A 19,357-nucleotide genomic window follows, 5' to 3' on the forward strand; every position below is an offset into this window, starting at 1 on the left:
GGAGCTCCAGGAAGCTGCAGCTTCCTTTTTTCTTTCTTTCAAAACAGTGGCTTTGTTTTCAGTGTCAAAAACGTCATGGTTAATCCCTGTCACACTGACATTGTAAAATTAAAGCGAACTTATCTGCCGGCCTAAAGGAATGCGAGATGTAAGTAGAATGTTGCGCAGAATGTAAATGCGCACGATAAAAACAAAAGGTACGCACAGGAAGGCACCGGTGAGATTCGAACTCACGATCTCCTGTTTACTAGACAGGCGCTTTAACCAACTAAGCCACGGCGCTTTTTTTTTTTTTTTTTTTTTTTTTTTTTTTTTTTTTTTTTATTGCCGACTTCAACACGTCAGTTTACAAAATCAGTCCGCGCGAAGAACACAACACGTATGCTAAAAATACGTCACCCTCACTTGGGGTTACGTGATGAGATTAAAATTCACGCATGTGTAGCAAAGCTTCCATTCTTGGAAGCCACTCAGGCACTGGGTCTTGTATCTTGTATCCTTCAATAGCTCTGCTAACAGAGCCACGGCGCCGACGGCTGCAGGTGAAGGAAGAACTCGCTACGACGACCAAGTTTTGCTGCCTCGCCTAATTGAGTGAGTATCTATAGGCGTAATCCCCCAGCTAGGCTAGTATGAGCATCACGTAGCAATGCGGAGTTCCAGAAAACCCGTTTGGGACTTATATTTTGTCACGCTATGCCATCCATAACACGGGTACTTTTTTGAAGGAAGAAGGAATCGATCTGTTCATTATCTAAATCCACATAATGTTTCTTAATGAGACAGCCGTTAATTGCTTCAAATTAGATTTCCCTTGTATCTTCCATCCTTCTGTGCATTCGTCTCTAAATGTCGTTCCGCTGACAAATGTAGTCGTCATCGACGACACCTATTGAAGGGCTGTGTGAATGTCGGGCTGGCACGTGTGGGTGTGCATGCGCGTGTTTGGTCGTTTGTCTGTGCGTGTGAATACACACGCGTATATATATATATATATATATATATATATATATATATATATATATATATATATATATACATACATATATATATATATATATATATATATATATATATATATAGATATATATATATATATATATATATACGTGTGTATATGTGCGCGCGTGTGTAGCTTTTCGTCTTTTTTGAACTGCCCTGATTCCTCAATCTAAACCCTTTTCCAAGCTCTCCAGGCGTAGACGAGTTTCGATTTTAATCGCTTACCTAACTACGTTTTCTTATTCTCACCAACCTTATGCACATGGCGTGCAACTTTAATGCTTTCGTGGGTGTCTGAACCAGCCGGCGCGAAACGCTTCGAGGAACATATTCCTTTAAATCGGCCTCACCATCTCGCAAGTCATAAAAAAATCAACTGTTCGTAAGCAGATGCTTTAACCGAAACAACCCACAAGTTGCTGGTTGCTTAGTATGCGATTCGGTAACATGTGAGCAAAGAATACTCATCATCAGGTAATTACTACCGAAACAATGAGCTGCTGTGTTACAAAATGTACTATTTATACTATATCATTCGTGCGTTAAGGTACTTGTATAAAACCGTAGACCAGTATGTCTATTAGAAACATACCAAAGGCAATCCTTTGTTCTGTTTTATTTCCCGCAGCGGAGATGCAGAAGTACGTCTCCGATATATATCAGTCCTGGTTGGTAAGTCAGTCATGTGTACTCCCTCGGGTAGCAGCTATTAGCATAAAGCACCCCGCACAGTCAACAGAAACGGTTCTAGTCAGCATGTCACACCGCTAAAAGAAGCGCTGATAGAACATTTGAAGGGCTATCTAGAATAAAGAAAAGTAGCATTTTCGCTCAAAACGCGAAGCATTCACTGCGACACCAAATTAGTAGAAAGCTGTAAGAAGTGGGTAAAGTAATGTTATCGGTCGTGTAAAGTTGTAAACATTCGCCTACTAACTGAGTTAGCAAGACATAGCGTAAGCGCAGACAAGCAAACATGAACAGAACACTTTTGATGAGCGCGGACACTCGCGGTTGAGGCACTGCTGTGAGCAAGAGCGGAAGCGAGCAACGTGGCCTTCGTACGGTGTATTGCTTCAACGCAAGAACGGCGGGAACACAGCGAACACAATGGTATGAACCGTCTACCGATCCCTTTTATGGCGAAAAGTACGCAGGTAAGGTCTAACCGGGCTGCCCCCTCCCCTCCCTCCACACTCCCTACCCGCATTCCTTCATATATGGCTCGCGAGATCAAACCGCGAGAGTGTTCCCGTTGCGCCCGGTCACGAAATGTACAGTTGCTGCGGGAGCACAAAGATCCCTTGTCTTCCTCCCATCCACCCACAACCTTTCGCACGATGGAAGCCGGCGTGTTTGCTATCAGCTTCCTTTCTTCGTGCGTGCCAGATTGAGCCGCCAGCATCGGCTTCCCTCGCGTGATTTCACTCCTACCTACAGCGTGCGACGGGTGGCGACGGTGTTATCGCCTTTACATTTTATACGAAGTATCACGGCGATGGCGACGGCAAAACCGCGGCCGGAGTGTCCATATAGTTGATCTCGCGATAACGAAGACTGGACGAGTGAACTGTTCCTTGGTTTCTTTCAAGCCAGATGAGAAAACTTGTTGCCGAAGTGCATTCAAATAAACGCACCTGAGCGGCATATATTGCACAATGAATAATATTTTGTTGGGATGTAAACATACATGCACACATTATGTGTGGTGTTTATGCTGCATTGTGCTTCTAGTAGGTGCATAACGTATTTTAAATCCGCTGAACTTCGTATTTTTTGTCCTTTACAAGATAAAAAGTGTTATTTGTACTCGAACTCTCAATATTTAATGTCATTCCCGGCTACACTGCTTTCTGATTAAATAAGAACGGTTTTATAATTCACTCTTAAATTTTACTTAGAGTATCACATACTCAAACAGATTCATGTTTGTCGTGTGTGCTATGCTCTCCGCCAGCTGCTCTATTCACGTGCCTGCGTTGTTTTTGACTAAAGTATTAGGACCATGGATGTTATCAATTGAAATATGCACATAATGCTATTGCTTCCGCAGAAACTACTTCAGAATTAGTAATTACAGCATACTGAAACGTTTTTTATCCAACAATACTTTGTTTTGTTTGTTTCGTCAGCGGTACGTACCATGTGAAGTGTTTAAATGAATCCGCAGGCACGCCACTGACGTCGCGCTTCGCGGCTTCATGTTCGAGGTTATATACGGGTTTGTAAGGCTGCGGTGGAAAAAGATAACGACGTCGCGTCGCAGCGCTACCAGTGGGGGAGCCATCACTATCAGAGCCAGGTACTGTCTTGCTCTAACGCAAAAAATGCTCCTAGAAGTAATTTCCCGTATGTTGTGCTTGCTGTCTTTGTTTCTTGGCTTCTTATCTGTTGATTAATAAAAATCGAGCTACTCGATTCCTTTTCTTCTCGTTCATTACATTACGAGGTTCTCGAATCAGGACACATTTATGCCTTCAGGTAACATGTGTGTGTTTATTGACCAGTTTCCGTCACCGAAATTGATAATCTACTCGTGACGCCTGCGGTAGAAAGGATGTGCCGCATCCGCCGCATAGGTTTCGAATGGTGGTGCTTGCGAACACAGCCACGGTTAGTTCTAGTAGCAAAACATAAATACCCCAGAAAGTGGATTGCAAAATGGCACCACGGCATCTCATTTGGTGAGAGCATCGCAAGCTTAATGCGAAGACGGAGGTTTGTATCGAACCAGACGCCAATTGTTTTTCCATCCACTTTCATTTCCATTGTTTATCATTTCTTTTATTAAAATAGTAAGTACATGTTATTTTCCCTATGTTGCCCCGCAGGGGCGTCTGCGTCAGCAGGCGTTTGGTGTGTTGCGACACCACGGACCCGAGCACACGAGGGTTGGACCCTCCCGCGTGTAGCCGTGCGCGGCTTAGCCGTGTCCGGGGAAGAGGGGATCCTGGGGGTTGAGCCAATGCCGGGTGTTTGGACCTTTAAGGCCCCTCGGCGGCGGCAACACACCCCTTTGGCCTCGGCTTCACGTAGACGGCACCCCCGGACTGACCCATCCGGGGGAAATCGGTAGTTGCCTTTTCCTGTCTCTCTCTCCCTACAACCTTCGTCTTTTCCTTACTTCCCACCTTTCCTGTCTCCTTCTCACTTCTTTATTACTTCCGACCTTTCTGGCAGCAAGGGTTAACCTTGTGTGAGTAGCCATCCTTGGTTATATCATATTGGGTTATAGCGGCAACGTACAGCTGGCGTTTGCAGGCCCTGTTTTTCAGGCCCTGCAGCGTCCCCTTGTTAGACTCCATGGTGGGTGGCTAGCGTTGCTGCCGAAAACTACACTTCCACACATGGCTGTTTCCTTCCCTCCACTACCTGATCGCCCTCAGAAAAGAGGGCGCACCGATGAAGTCTTCCAGTTTTTTGGCCGCCAAAAAGAATCCTTCCCACGTTTCCACGTGATTCATTCTGCAAAACCAGATAAACCAGTACGAACGATCTCACCCTTCCTTGTTTCCAAGTCATTGACTGAAGTCTTTGGTCTTGGTTATAAGGCGTCGAGGATGGCAAGTGGTGATCTCCTCTTGGAGCTCCGCGACCAAAAACAATATGAAAACTTGTCAAAACTAGTGTCATTTGGGGAAACCCAGATAATTATAACCCCGCACCGCACGATGAACACCACCCGTGGTGTTGTCTCTGACGATGACTTGATGGAGCTCACTGAGGCTGAACTCTTGGAGGGCTTCAGTGACCAGAATGTTATCAATGTTAAACGAATTAAGATGAGGCGTGATGGAAAAGAGATAAAGACGAAACACCTGATACTCACCTTCGGCTCAAGTGTCCTTCCCGAGTCCATAGAGGCCGGTTATATCAAACTTCGTGTTCGGCCATACATTCCCAATCCTCTCAGATGCTTTAAGTGCCAACGTTTCGGCCACAGTTCACAGAACTGTCGAGGCCGGCTGACTTGTGCCAAGTGCAGTGACAACGAACATTCCTCTGAAACGTGTCGGAACACTCCACATTGTGTTAATTGTGATGGCGAGCATGCCGCATACTCGCGGTCATGCCCGTCCTGGAGAAAGAAAAAGAAATAGTCACAATCAAGGTAAAAGAAAACATATCATTCAAAGAGGCACGCAGGCGGGTGTCATACCTGTCTAAGAGCAGCTTTGCCGATGTGGCGCGTAAGGGGGCAGCGCCACAACGGCCTCCGGCGACTGACCGACCCACACCCAGTGAGCTGGCAGTTACGCCTTCTGCCCCCGCGGCGGTTGCAGCTCGCGCTGCTCCGTTAACCGAGGAGAAGGGACCATCGACACCGAAGGTGGGCGTAGCCGACGCTGCCTCATCTTCCCAGGTCCCTTCGAGCGCTGGCAACAGCCGGCGCAGCCAAATCCCGCAGGGTGCCCCATCGACCTCCGGGCTGGTGGGCGCAGGGGTCTTGCCCTCCAAGGCGAGACTTTCCCGGGAACCTTCTCGCTCGCAAGAGCACGTGTCCGGCGCCTCACCAGAGGCAATGGACACTACACCTATCCTCAAGGCGCACCAAGCGCCTAAGGAGCGGCGAGGTTCCCTCGAACGCTCCAGAAAGGGCAGAACTCCCGTTACAGGGCCTCTAAAGGGATCTGTAATTTAATCTCTGTAATTTCCATAATCACTATTTCTGTTTCTGTACACACAGCACATATTTACCACCAACATGGATACACAGATAATTCAATGGAACGTCAGAGGTCTCCTTAGAAACCTTGATGATGTACAAGAACTCATCCACAAACACAATCCAAAAGTGCTGTGTTTACAGGAAACACACTTAAAATCTATACACACAAACTTTCTCCGAAAGTATGTTACGTTTCGTAAGGACCGCGAGGATGCTGTCGCAGCATCTGGCGGTGTAGCCATTATTGCTGACAGAAGTGTAGCGTGTCAGCATTTAAAGCTCCAAACGGCCCTTGAGGCCGTGGCCGTTCGAGCTGTACTTTTAAATAAACTCATTACAATCTGTTCTCTGTATATACCACCACATTATCACCTTCACAGACGCGACTTAGAGTCATTAATAGATGAGCTCCCGGACCCCTATTTTATTCTTGGTGATTTTAATGCACACAGTACTTTGTGGGGCGATTCACGCTGTGATGCTCGAGGTCGCGTCATTGAACAGGTGCTTTTATCCTCTGGAACATGTCTCTTGAACACGAAGGAGCCCACATATTTTAACCTGTCCAACAAGTCATACTCTGCCATAGATCTTAGCATTTTATCGCCGACGCTTTTACCCTATTTTAAATGGAATGTGCTTAACAACCCGTATGGGAGTGACCATTTCCCAATAATCCTAACTACGCCGAAACAAGATCAACTTCCCCCGCAGGTCCCTCGGTGGAAGATTGACTCAGCCGATTGGGAACGGTACCGAACTCTTACTCACATGACGTGGACTGAGATGTCCGGTATAACCATAGATGACGCTGTTGCATATTTTACAGCTTTTATACTGGATGCCGCCTGTAAGTGTATTACACAAACGAGCGGCATGGGTTCCAAGCGGCGTGTTCCCTGGTGGAACGATGCATGCAGACAAGCACGGAGGAACCAGAACAAAGCGTGGGCGATATTTCGCGATTCTCCAACAGCTGAAAACCTGGAAAACTTTAAACATGTCAAATCCCAGGCAAGGAGAACGCGCCGACAAGCAAGACGAGAGAGTTGGGCAAACTTTATATCAAGCATCAACTCCTATACAGATGAGAGAAAAGTCTGGAATAGAGTGAAGAAAGTTAATGGGCAACAAACATATTCCTTACCTCTAGTAAATTGCCACGGAGAAAGCCTTGAAGATCAAGCCAACTTTCTTGGAGCACACTTTGAATACATATCGAGCTCCTCACACTACTCCGAAACCTTCCTAAAGTACAAAACGCAAATAGAACAGCAAAAGTTAGAAACAAAATCTGCTAAAAGTGCAGCGTACAATGAACCATTCTGCATAGCAGAACTGCAGGCAGCACTTAACTGTTGTAATACATCCGCTCCAGGTTCAGACCGCGTAATATATGAGATGTCAAAACAACTACCATCCGAAACACAGAAAACCCTCCTTTACCTTTACAACGTTATATGGTTTTCCGGCGAGATCCCCTCTGTTTGGAAGGAGGCCATTGTAATTCCAATTCTAAAGCAAGGAAAGGATCCTTCCTCTGTATCAAGCTACAGACCCATAGCATTAACAAGTTGCCTCTGCAAAGTTTTCGAAAAAATGATTAACTGTCGCCTACAACACTTCCTCGAATCAAACAATTTGCTCGACCCATACCAGTGCGGGTTTCGGGAGGGTCGATCTACCAGTGACCAGCTTATACGCATCGAGGCACGTATCCGTGAAGCTTTTGTCCATAAGCAGTTTTTCTTATCTGTATTCCTTGATATGGAGAAAGCATATGATACTACGTGGCGGTTTGGGATATTGAGAGACCTCTCACACTTAGGCATACGTGGTAATATGTTCAATGTTATCAAAAGTTATCTGGCTAATCGCACATTCCGTGTTCGAGTGGGCAATGTTTTGTCACGGAAATTTGTACAGGAGACTGGAGTGCCGCAGGGCGGGGTGCTCAGCTGCACGCTATTTATAGTAAAAATGAATTCTCTCCGTCTACACATACCGCATAACATCTTTTATTCAACATATGTTGACGATGTGCAGATAGGATTTCAGTCAAGTTCTCTCGCAATCTGTGAGCGACAGGTCCAGCTTGGTCTTAACAAGGTCTCTAAATGGGCTGATGAGAACGGGTTCAGACTGAACCCACAAAAAAGCACCTGTGTCGTTTTCTCTAGAAAAAGAGGCCTGCATCCTGATCCTGAAATTGTGTTGCATGATGCGCGTCTGCCTGTAAACAGGGAACATAAATTTCTAGGCATAATTTTAGACGCTAAATTGACTTTTATACAGCACATAAAGCATCTTAAAAACAAATGTATGAAAACACTGAATATCTTAAAGGTTCTCTCACGCACAACCTGGGGCAGTGATCGAAAATGCCTCATAAACTTGTATAAAAGCCTTATACGCACACGACTAGACTATGGAGCCATAGTTTACCAGTCGGCTACTCCAACTGCTCTAAAGATGCTAGACCCTGTCCACCACTTAGGAATTCGCCTGTCCACAGGCGCCTTTAGAACAAGCCCAGTGGAAAGCCTGTACGTTGAATCGGATGAGTGGTCTCTTAATCTGCAGAGAACATACTCGTCTTTCATGTATTTTCTGAGAGTGAACGCAAACAGTGAGCACCCCACGTATCCCACTATAAATGATTTGTACAGTTCTCAACTTTTTCGCAACCGACCCACAGTCGCACAACCTTTTTCACTGCGTGTTAGAGACACAGCTGAAGAAACAGGGGTTCCCCTGCTTGAATACCACCTTATGTCCCCTGCTATACGGCCCCCACCGTGGCAGTGGCAACAAATAGAGTGTGATACTTCCTTCATAACTGTTACAAAGCGCGCTCCTCTCGCGCATATACGAAACTACTTCCTGGAATTACAACACAAATACTCCTGTCCTGAATTCTTTACAGACGCATCAAAGTGTAATTCTGGCGTATCTTACGCAGCAGTCGGTCTATCCTTTTCGGATGCCGGTGTTCTGCACACGAGCACAAGTATATTTACAGCAGAGGCCTACGCCATATTGGCTGCCGTTAAACACATTAAAGAACTAAATATCCCAAAGGCAGTTATATATACAGACTCTTTGAGCGTCGTAAACACATTGAAAACTGTGAAGAAATATCAAAATCCTATAATTGTATCTCTCTATTCAGCATTATGCACCGCCTATGCGTCCAGGCAGCATATCGTATTATGCTGGGTGCCGGGGCACCGCGAGATTGAAGGAAACGTGTTGGCTGACCAGCTAGCCACATCCGTCCACACGAACGCTGCAGACACTTCCACGACTGTCCCTGTAATGGACCTCAAGCCCTCAATAAGAAAAAAGCTAAGGGCTTTCTGGCAGCGCTTGTGGGACAAACAAACAGAAAATAAACTACATGTTATCAAGCCGTACCTTGGTAACTGGCCGCCGGTAGCAAAGAACCGCCGCACGGAAGTAACACTTTGCAGACTTAGAATAGGACACACATACAGTACACACGCATACCTCTTGTCAGGTGGTGATCCACCCACGTGTGATAAATGTGGTGAGCCACTTACCGTGGTTCACATCCTGATACAATGCAGAGAATTAGATGCAAATAGGGAAAAGCATTTCCCATTACCTCACCGGCAACAAATTCCACTGCATCCCCAAATGATTATAGGTATGGAACCTCTCTTTAAACATCAATCACTGTTTCAATTTTTAAAAGCTGTACAGAGTTTTCATATTATAGCCCCAGGAAATCCGTAGCACAGCCTCTTAACAGAGGTTTCTGCTGCGGTAGCTGCATTAAAAGAAAGCACCTGCCTCCCAGCCTTTGGGCTCAAAGGCTTTAAGGAGACATATGTGCTATTTCCATATTCATGCATTTTAGCCCCATGATCACTTGTCACTCGTAGTATACCCAGAGACCACTCCACGTATCACTGCCATAATTTTATACCTATATATCGTTTTATGCTCCTACAATAGCGATTAATTTTAGGCCACTTTACAGCCATGTTACACCCCATCCTCGTAACTCACCAATCAGCGCTTAACACATCATTATCAGTCATGGCGCTCTTTGGCCACACCTGGCCCTTGCGCCACTAAACAACACACATCCATCCTTTCCCTATGTTGCCCTTGATGTGTATGCTGGCTTGTGTATGCGTATGTGTATGCGGGCCCCTCGTTTCCTTTTCTTCTCGCTCATCTTTATATATGTATAGTGTGACCCTCGGCACAGTCAACAATGATGATGCCACTAGTCGCACGATGAAGAAAAAAACCACATACATGATGATGATAATATACATACGATGAAGAAGTGCACGATAAATGCCCACACTAATTTTTCCCACGCGAGAGCGTCCATCCTCTGCTCAGCCTAATGGTACGGGGAACGCCGCGTGAAGGGCTTCATACGAGAAACGTGGACAACTTCGGTGGAGTGGCAACGGCGGTTAGTTGAGGAAAAACAGGGGTCACACGGCAATTAACGAGAGAAATCATTTCCAGGACCATGTATGGGCCAATAAAGAGGGACTGAAATTTCTCACACAACCCAGGAGTGTGAACTGGTGTCCATAGCAGCACTTCATCGCCGGGCTGGTAGAAAACTGCACGATGAGATGCGTCATAGTAATCCTTGCGGTCCTGTTGTCTGGCTTCGGTGCTGAAGCAGGCACGCTGGCGACAATGGTCAAGTAGGGAAACATGTTCTTCACAGGATGATGGAGATGGACTGACAGTGGCAGAGAAGAAAGAAACGTCGAGAAAGGAACTGGGCGAACGGCCATAAACAAGGTAGAATGGCGAGTAAACGGTTGTGGGTTGAACGGCGGTGTTGTACGCGAAGATGACGAATGGCAAAATTGCGTCCCACTTTCTGTGGTCTGGTTTAATATAGGCGGCTATCATGCCAGAGAGCGTACGATGAAACCGCTCAGTCAGGCCGTTAGTCTGAGGGTGGTAACCTGACGTAGTCTTGTGAGTTGTGCCAGAGGCTCTGAGCATTTCGCCTACCAATTCTGAAAGAAATGTCTTTCCGCGGTCGGGCGGAAGGACATGAGGGGCGCCATGACGCAGTGTTGTGGTTCGAACAATGCAAGTAGCAACTGCGGAAGCAGATGCAGAACTGACGTAAGCTGTTTCGGCATAGCGCATGAGGTTGTAGACGGCTGTAACCATCCATCGGCTACCGGCTCGAGTCATAGAAAGAATATATATATATACACACAGTACGGACTTCTAAGGTCTCCCATCCCTTCTCCATATGTATTGTATATACTCGTAAAGAAAGACACCGAACGCCAGACTATGAGTACCGCTTCATTTTCCCCTTCGGTGTTCCCCTCTTTGGCCGTTGTCCCGTATTACGGAGTTAACGCTTCCACTTCATCACACGCGGCCACATTTTGGTTTACTGCACGCACAGCAATGTCACATTTGTTCTTCTGTCCTCTTCTTGAGACGAGAGAGGCACACGGAAAGTGTTTTTTCTTCTCCCCTCCAAGCTTCCCTGATGATCCACATTGCGAAAAAGTCATGTGTTCTCCCACAGGCCTTTTCTGATCACAAAAGGACCCTCAAATCAGCGTGAGTCTGCAAGGTTGGCTGCCTGGAAGCCGCTTGTACCATTGGCATGTTTCTCTGCAAGTGCCGTAATAGCAAACGTTCTTACCCATTTTGGGCCCCAGAAGCAATCCTGTACTTTTTTCTGCGTCTCCGACCTATCCGTCCGCCTTCAGGTCAGAACACCTCCCAGCATATTCCAGCACGCTGTAAGCACTGTGGCACGCCAGCCTAAAAATCATCCCAGTCTTGTTTACTTGGATGATACGTTAGTTGTGGGCAGAACAGAAGATCTTCTGAAGCTAAACACAGTTCCTGGAAGGCTCTACAAAGGTGGCTTGCGACTAAACCGTGAGATAAGCAACTTACAGCCGTCTCATATCGGCGTTACTACATCTCCGAGAAAAGAGTTAGGTCTCTCACTGAAACGATACCAACCGTTACGAACTTCCCAACACAAACCTACATTAAACAGCTACACGCGTTATTGGGCATCGCGCCTTACCTGCGGCGGTTTGTTGATAACTTCGCATAAACAGTTGTTCCCTTTCTGACCTGCTCCAGAAAGGAGCACGGTTTAAATTGGGCCAATCGAAGGAATGCGCATTGCAACTGCAGAAACATCAGGTGACCGAGTGCCTTGTACTGAGCAACTTCAGTGAAGACTGAACCACAGAGGTACCCATATAAGTTAGCCAGGTTGAAATCGGATAAGTACTTGTGCAGCGCAACCCACATGGCCACATGGAGCTGGACATGTCGTCGCCTGAGCCATCGTCACTACGACGGCACTACCAAAACGTCACTACCACGCCAACGAGCTAGAATGCTTAGTCGTTGTATGAAGTATTGATGAGCAATTTAGATACCATGCATCTTTCGTTGTCACATTACGCTTGTAACAGGTAATGCAGCAATTTCATGAGTGTTCCCCAAGCAACACCTGAAGCATAGATTCGCGTGCTGGATAATACGCCTCCAGAGTCTGACTACAGCGTCGGACGTCGTCTAGATTGTTTGGACCAAGTGGCTAACATATTGTCACTAAATGCTACTGGGGAATGCTCGTATGGTATGAATGAAGCCGGCATATTTTTTTCCATAGCAGCACGTTACCGACATACAAAGCAAAGACACTGATGTACCGTATTGTAGCTTCAGTTGCCCACTCGTAATACAGCAATACAAATGTATCTTCCACGGTATACTTAAATAGACTTTTTTTCGCTGAAGAGCATCGCTAACGTTAGTTAGGGACACGGTATGTACAGGGTGCCCGGCTAACTTTAGCCAGAGCACAAAAACATGCGAACGCCACGTAGCTGGACAGGACCAAGGTAATGTTGTTTGATGTCACATTGAAATACTCAAATAACTTCTTTCATTCCCCCTAATTAGATAATAATCCATAATTAATTCTTCAACTTCTCAACAGTTATACTTAAATGAAAAGTGTCAATGATAAAATTGTACGCTAACATGAAAAAGAACTCCCTGTGCGGATTTCTGTTGCGCAATACGTGCGACATAGAAGTGTTTTTCTGAGCGTGAAAGGTGCCCGCAAATGCGCACAACATTGCCCCTCTCCTGGCCGCTCAAGGCACTTTCCATGTATTACATAGCTGCTCGGAGAGATAGGGCGTGTCGCGAGTGAGTCCAGAATAGCACTTTGCAATTTTGTGAACGCGATTTAAATCATCGATCTGGGACCTCCAAGAGGTGCGGAGTAGAGCTGACGCATTTCTCACGCATTCACGGCTAAGTCGCCACAGCTTGTTTTCCAGCTTTATTTCCACCTCCAAGGCCACATCCCTCAAAGTGTTGTCGAACGATTTGCGACCAAAGCAACCTTTATGGAGTATTCAACACGTGTTTGACAGAAGAACCCCCTATGCCGCTGGCCAAGATCCGTCTTCGGAGAAAAATATTGCTCCTCACATTGTCGGCATTTACACGGACCGAGATGTGTGTTTCGAAGCAAGGGCGTCACCTTACAAACGCTGCCGATGCAAGGAACGGGAATGCGCCGATTAGCTGCTGGCCAAAGGGCTATCTTCTGTATAAAGGGTATTTGAGCTTCGGCCGAATAACGAACGTATAGTCTGATAATTTTAGTTCTGCATATTCGAGTTTTATTTGTGCCTCGGAAGGCCCGCTTAAGGAAACGCGGACGTGCAAATATTAGAAATTTGAGTCACGACCATGTCACATTGCACTACCTCATTTATGCTTTCATCGTGGGCACCTTATGCCCATTCTCCAGCCCGGACAATATGTTTGATTTCTAGCAAACCATTGCAAGTCTGAAAGTTCTCTTCCACCATTACATTTTTCATAATTCCACTTTTTTATAGGTATTCGTACTCGGTAACTTCCGTTGGAAAGCAGTGATGAAAGGTTCTAAATGAAAACTGAAATGATGCTCTTTTTAGTTACTTTCATAAAAACAGGTTGTTTTGTCATTAACTCACATTTTTTCAAACTTGGCAGCTTATGTATGCGGCGAATGTTTGTATTCAGAAAACTTGATAAAGTGCGCCTCCAATTTCATTAAACTGCAAGGAGTCATGAGTAAAATGTGTAACCTGAATCTGTCCATCAATTACGTCGATAGTTAGTGAGTCAAATTAGCTTGGTGACTGAAATTGTTACTTGGCTTGCTTTTTAGTTCTTTCTTTCTTTTCTGCTCTTCCATTGTAGTAATTTGCCAGTGCATATAGATATTTTCGCGTTTGTATGCCTTCGCCACGATGCAATCATCTTCGTGTACTGTTTACCAGTATGTATCCCCGCGTACATCTTTGTGATATAAATTATAATTGTATTTTTACTATCTGTATTGACTACTTTGGGAAGTTATTCCATGTCATTGGATTGGGCGAATAAAGATATTGCTAGATCGATCCTTTTTTATATGTTTTGTTCATAAGTTTTTAAGGCTTAGGTAATTGTTGTTACCCCTTCACCAATGCTTTGCTAATTGCATGTAAGGTATTAATAAAAGCTTAATAAGTCTAAACTGAACAGATAAATTCAAGTTAACAGTGGTTGAGGTCGATGAAAGACAAGGTCTTCTTCGAGGCCGTAAGGTACCATGTGGCCTGTTGTTTAGACTGCACCATCATTAGGATCGACGCAAATTTTTGCGCTTTACTAGCTCAGAAATCTGCTAGTATTTCTCATTTTTGAAGGTAAATTTCTGATACCGGTTTAGGCACGCGCTGTTAGAACGAACGCACTTGAGTTAAGTTTGGAACTTTTTGTGCATTTATGCAAACATTTTGGGATCTATAACGTAAAACTATTCCAATATGTTTTTATTCCCATCTCCTGACCTCAAATTTCCGTAACTGCCGACGCAAGCATCTGGCGTTGACCTGCCGGGTCGTCTGAACAGCCCAATCAAACGCTCTCCTCGTTTTTAGAGCTCACTTTTGTTTTGTTTTAAAAACAAATACCAATACCTACGCCAAGCGGCTTCTTTTATCTAATTGGCTGACAAGACGTGAGGAGCACGGTCAAGTGAAGAGGCATTCGATTCGGCCGAGCCCGTGCACTCCAGTGCCAGTGTCAGCCAGCCAGTCTTCCATTGCCAGCCAGCCAGTGCCAGTGCAATCGATGACCGGATGAAGAGGGTGGTGCCGGCGTCTGCGGTTGCTCCGCTTTCCCTTACTGCGCTTGCGGTGGCTGGTGGAAAATCGTTGCGGCATGCAACGAAAGCTTCAGAATGACGCATAAACACATCCTCAGCAAAGAAGAGTTCGCAGAGCGAGGTCGTAAACGTGCCGAAAGTGCTTGAAAATGTTACAAGGCCACGCAACAAGCTTTATTTTATGCAAATAAACCCATGCTCTACGACAGGTGCGAATAACCGGTGCATTAGCGATAGGCGGCAGCCATCTTTTATTCCTTTCGGAACGGGGCAGCCTGCGGCGATTCAGAGAAAATTTCAGTTATGTTCGGCATATTTATCTATCTTTAACGCGTACACGTCACTTTCACGTGGTGCGTTCTCAAGCTTTTATGACGCCGCGTGACACGCTGGTGAAGTGGCTGTCACCCGAAAACTTTTCGCCAATAGGCGAGGGCTAATGGCGAAAAGGCTTCCAGCCATAACTAACGATTTTTCTTTTGTTCTTTCCAATCATGTATGTATAATACGTACGTTCACGCCATATCAGATGGGGAGCTATCGCTGTTATTGTGACGTCGAGTGACATACAGGCGAACTGTTGGTGGTAGAAAAAAGTTTTTCACCAATCGCAGAGGGCTGATTGAATAATTCGAGTAGATAAGTTTGGAATAGTTTCACTTTATAGCGCCATCTATTTCTGCTTCTTCCATAGCTTTACACAAATTGGTCTGAATTTTTAGTCCGAGCATGAGTTTTACACCCTTTGTCTCACTTGCACTAGTAGGCATCAAATCGTCCTATTTCGACGAACATGATCCGAAAGTGGCTGCCAGATGCCCAGACTCTATGGAACTCAAGCTGATTTAAATTTTTAGAAAAGATGTTGTCTCCAAAAATAATTAAATAGATGAGTCAATATCGTAAATAAAATATAAGTCGGCGCCTAGAACGCTTCCTCACCTAATCGAAACAATCTTATGAAGAGTCGACGTTTAAATGTAGCCAATGTGACACTCTCATTGCAAAAAATAAAGCCAATTTATCTGGTGGCCTAAATGAATGCAGGTGTAATAAATAGAACGTTCTGCAGAAAGTAAATGCGCACGATAAGAAACAAAATGTACGCACAGCAAGGCACCGGTGAGATTCGAACTCACGATGTCCTGTTTACTAGACAGGCGCTTTAACCAACTAAGCCTTTTTTTTTTGCTTTAACCAACTAAGCCACGGCGCCGACGATGCCCCAGTTCAGGTGCGTGGTATAATTGAGCAAGTGCCTATTGGCGTAATACCCCAGCTAGGCCAATAGGACAGTCATGTAGCAATGCCGAGCGCTCAGAAAACCCGTTTGGTGCATATGTATTGTCATGCAATGCCGCGCATAATACGGGTACCCTTTTTTCAAGGAAGTGGGCGTTGATCCGTACCTTGAATCCAGATAACGTTTTCAATACGACAACCGTTAAATGCTCTAAATTTGATTTGCCTTGTATCGTCCATCCGTCTGTACATGTCGTTCCGCTTACAAATGTAGGCTTCATCGATGACTCCTATTGAAGGTTTTCGTCAATGTCAGGCCACGTCGTCCTGTTTGTGCGCGCGCGCACGTGCGGGTATGCGTGCTCGTGTTTGGTCGTTTGTGCGTGTGAATGCGTGTATATATATATATATATATATATATATATATATATATATATATATATATATATATATATATATATATATATATATGTGTGTGTGTGTGTGTGTGTGTGTGTGTGTGTGTGTGTGTGTGTGTGTGAATCTGTTGCTTTTCCTCTTGTTTGAACCGCCATGCTTCTTCAAACTGAACGCTTCACCAAGCTCTCAAGGTGCGGACAAGTTTCGGTTATAATCGCTTACCTAACTACGTTTTCAGATTGTCAGCAATCAAATGCACATCGCGTGCCGCTTTAATGCTTTAGTGGTTGCCTGAACAAGCCTGCGGGAAACGCTTCGAGGAGTGTAATTCTTTTAATCGGGCTAACCATTTTGCAAGTCCTAGTATAATCAACTGTTTGCTAGATAGATACTTTAATCGAAAGAACCCGAACGTCTTCTTTTGCTCGCTCTACGATTCCATAACACATAAGGAACGGATCATCATCGTCAGGCAGTTACTGTCGAATCAAGATGTTGCTGTGTTACGAAACATATTATTTGTAGTCTGCAATTCTAGTGTTAAGGTAGTTGTATAAAACCGTAGACTTTATGTCTATCGGAATCATACGAAAGACAATGCCTGGTTCCGTTTTGTTTCCTGCACCGAAGATGCAGGAATACATCTCCGGTATATGTCAGTGTTTATTCGAAATTCAATCATGTGTACTCCGTCGGTAAACACTTATTTACATAACGCACACTGCACAGTCAACACAATAGGTTCCAGTCCTCATGATTCACCGCCATAAAAAGCGGTGGCAGAGCATTTGAAGTGCTATCTAGAATAAAAAGTTGCAGTCTCGCCCAAAGCGCGAAGCATCGATTTCAATAGCAAATTAGTAGACAGCTATAGGAAGTGAGGATAGTTCTATTACCGGCCGTATAAAGTTGGAAACACTCGCTTTCTAAATGGCTTAACAAGCATGGCGTAAACGCACACAAGCAAACATGATCATAACACACTTCATTAGTGCGGGCGCTCGCTGTCAAAATGCTATAGTGACCAAGCGTGGCAGCCGCCGCGAGCAAAGTGACCTTCGTGCGGTCTATCACTTCAACGGGAGAGTGGTGAGAACAAAGCGCACACAAAGGTATGAGCCGTCTACATATCCTTTCATGATATTGCGCGCGCGACCGCGCGCAACCTCGAAAAGTACGTAGGCGGAACCGAAGCCGCCCCTTCCCCCCTCCCCTCCCATTCATGCTGCGTACCCACTTTTCTCCGTAAATGGCACGCGAGATCGAGCCACTATCGTCCATTCCACTTGCGCCTTATCCCGCAATGCACAGTTGCTGTTGAACAGAGCATTTGTCGTTTACTCCAGGTACTGTTATTTGTCGAAAGGAAAACTTTCGACAAAAAACAGTATACCTAGAATATACGAGCCACCATCCCAGACAATGGAAACAAGGTATCTTTAAAGGCCGAGCCACAGGACTACGTCGCATTTGCGTTCAAAACCAAGACTACACAGATAGACTCGATCACCTTCATATCGTCTTCATAGGCACAAGGATACCTGCCTTTCATTCAAGGAAATGATCATTTTGCAGCAAAATTTATTATTTGTTTATTCATTTTGCGTTATCTTGCTTTATTTTTTTCAACGACACCATTGAGGATTCTCATGCAAGAATTGTGCTGGGAAGGCCGGCGTGCTATGATGTGATCGGTATGAAATGTCCATGCCATGCAACGTGTGTCGGAACCCAGAATTTAAGTATGCTGAAATGTAATTATCGATCAATAAAAATAAAAGAGGCCTAGCGCATATCTCATTCTAATAGACCGTTCACAACTTGTTTGCACGTTTCATTTTTCGCCAGCTACCTGAATTTTTGTTTCTGGCATCGCGTTTCAACACCTTCGTGTTCGAGGTTATCTACGAGTTTGTAAGGCTGTGCCAGTGGTGAAGCCCTCACTACCAGAGCCAGGTACGGCATTGCTCGAATGCAGAAACTGCTCTTAGAAGTAATTTCCCGTATGTTGTCCTCGGTGTCTTTGTTTCTTGGCTTCTTATGCTTTGATTAATAGAAATCGGGCTACTCGATTCCCTTTCTTTTCGTTGATTACATTACGAGGTTCTCGAGTCGGGCAGCATTCGTGCCTTCAGGTAGCATGTGTTGGTTCGTGACCAGTTCCCGTCACCGAAATAGGTAATCTACTCGTGACGCCTGCGGTAGAAAGGATGTTGCACATCTGCCGCATAAGTTTGTGAATGGTGGCGCTGGCAAGCACACCCAGGGTTAGTTCTAGTAGCAAAACGTAAATACCCGAGAAAGTGGATGGGAAAGCGGCGCCACGGTATCTCATTTGGTAATAGCCTCACACGCCTAATGCGAAGACGTGGGTTCGTGTCAAGTCAGTGGCCACTTGTTTTTCCGTCCATTTTCATTTCCGTTGTTTATCATTTCTTTTGTTCAATTAGCAAGCACATGTTTTTTCCCCTATATTGTCCTTGATGGCCTTGTTGACTTATTTTTATGATTAACAAATATCGGGCCCCTCGTTTCTTTTTCTCCTCGTTCATCTTTATATACATATATTGTGACGTCACCGTAAGGGCCGACCTTTATTGAGCCTGAGAGACGCGGCTAAGGACCCTCGGCGCAGTCCACTATGATGATGCCACTACCTGCACGATGAAGAAGAAGGGCACACACATGATGAAGATAATATAAACATGAGGAAGAAGTGCACAGTAAATGCCCACACTAATTTTCTCCCAGCGAGAGCGTCCATCCTCTCCGCAGCCTAAAGGTACGGGAAACACCGCGTGAAGGGATTCATACGAGAAACGTGG

At 45.2% G+C, this 19,357-nt stretch overlaps 2 non-coding genes across 2 annotated transcripts; both read right to left on the reverse strand.

Annotated features, from left to right (window-relative positions):
• Positions 1 to 209: 209 nt before the first annotated feature.
• TRNAT-AGU (transfer RNA threonine (anticodon AGU)) lies at positions 210 to 283 on the reverse strand. Its single transcript has one exon. It is a non-coding gene; the product is annotated as a tRNA-Thr (tRNA).
• Positions 284 to 16,005: 15,722 nt separating this feature from the next.
• On the reverse strand, positions 16,006 to 16,107 carry TRNAT-AGU (transfer RNA threonine (anticodon AGU)). The gene has a single exon. It is a non-coding gene; the product is annotated as a tRNA-Thr (tRNA).
• Positions 16,108 to 19,357: the final 3,250 nt, after the last annotated feature.

The sequence above is a fragment of the Dermacentor andersoni genome, chromosome 6 (assembly GCF_023375885.2).
Source record: "Dermacentor andersoni chromosome 6, qqDerAnde1_hic_scaffold, whole genome shotgun sequence".
Lineage (NCBI taxonomy): Eukaryota > Metazoa > Arthropoda > Arachnida > Ixodida > Ixodidae > Dermacentor > Dermacentor andersoni.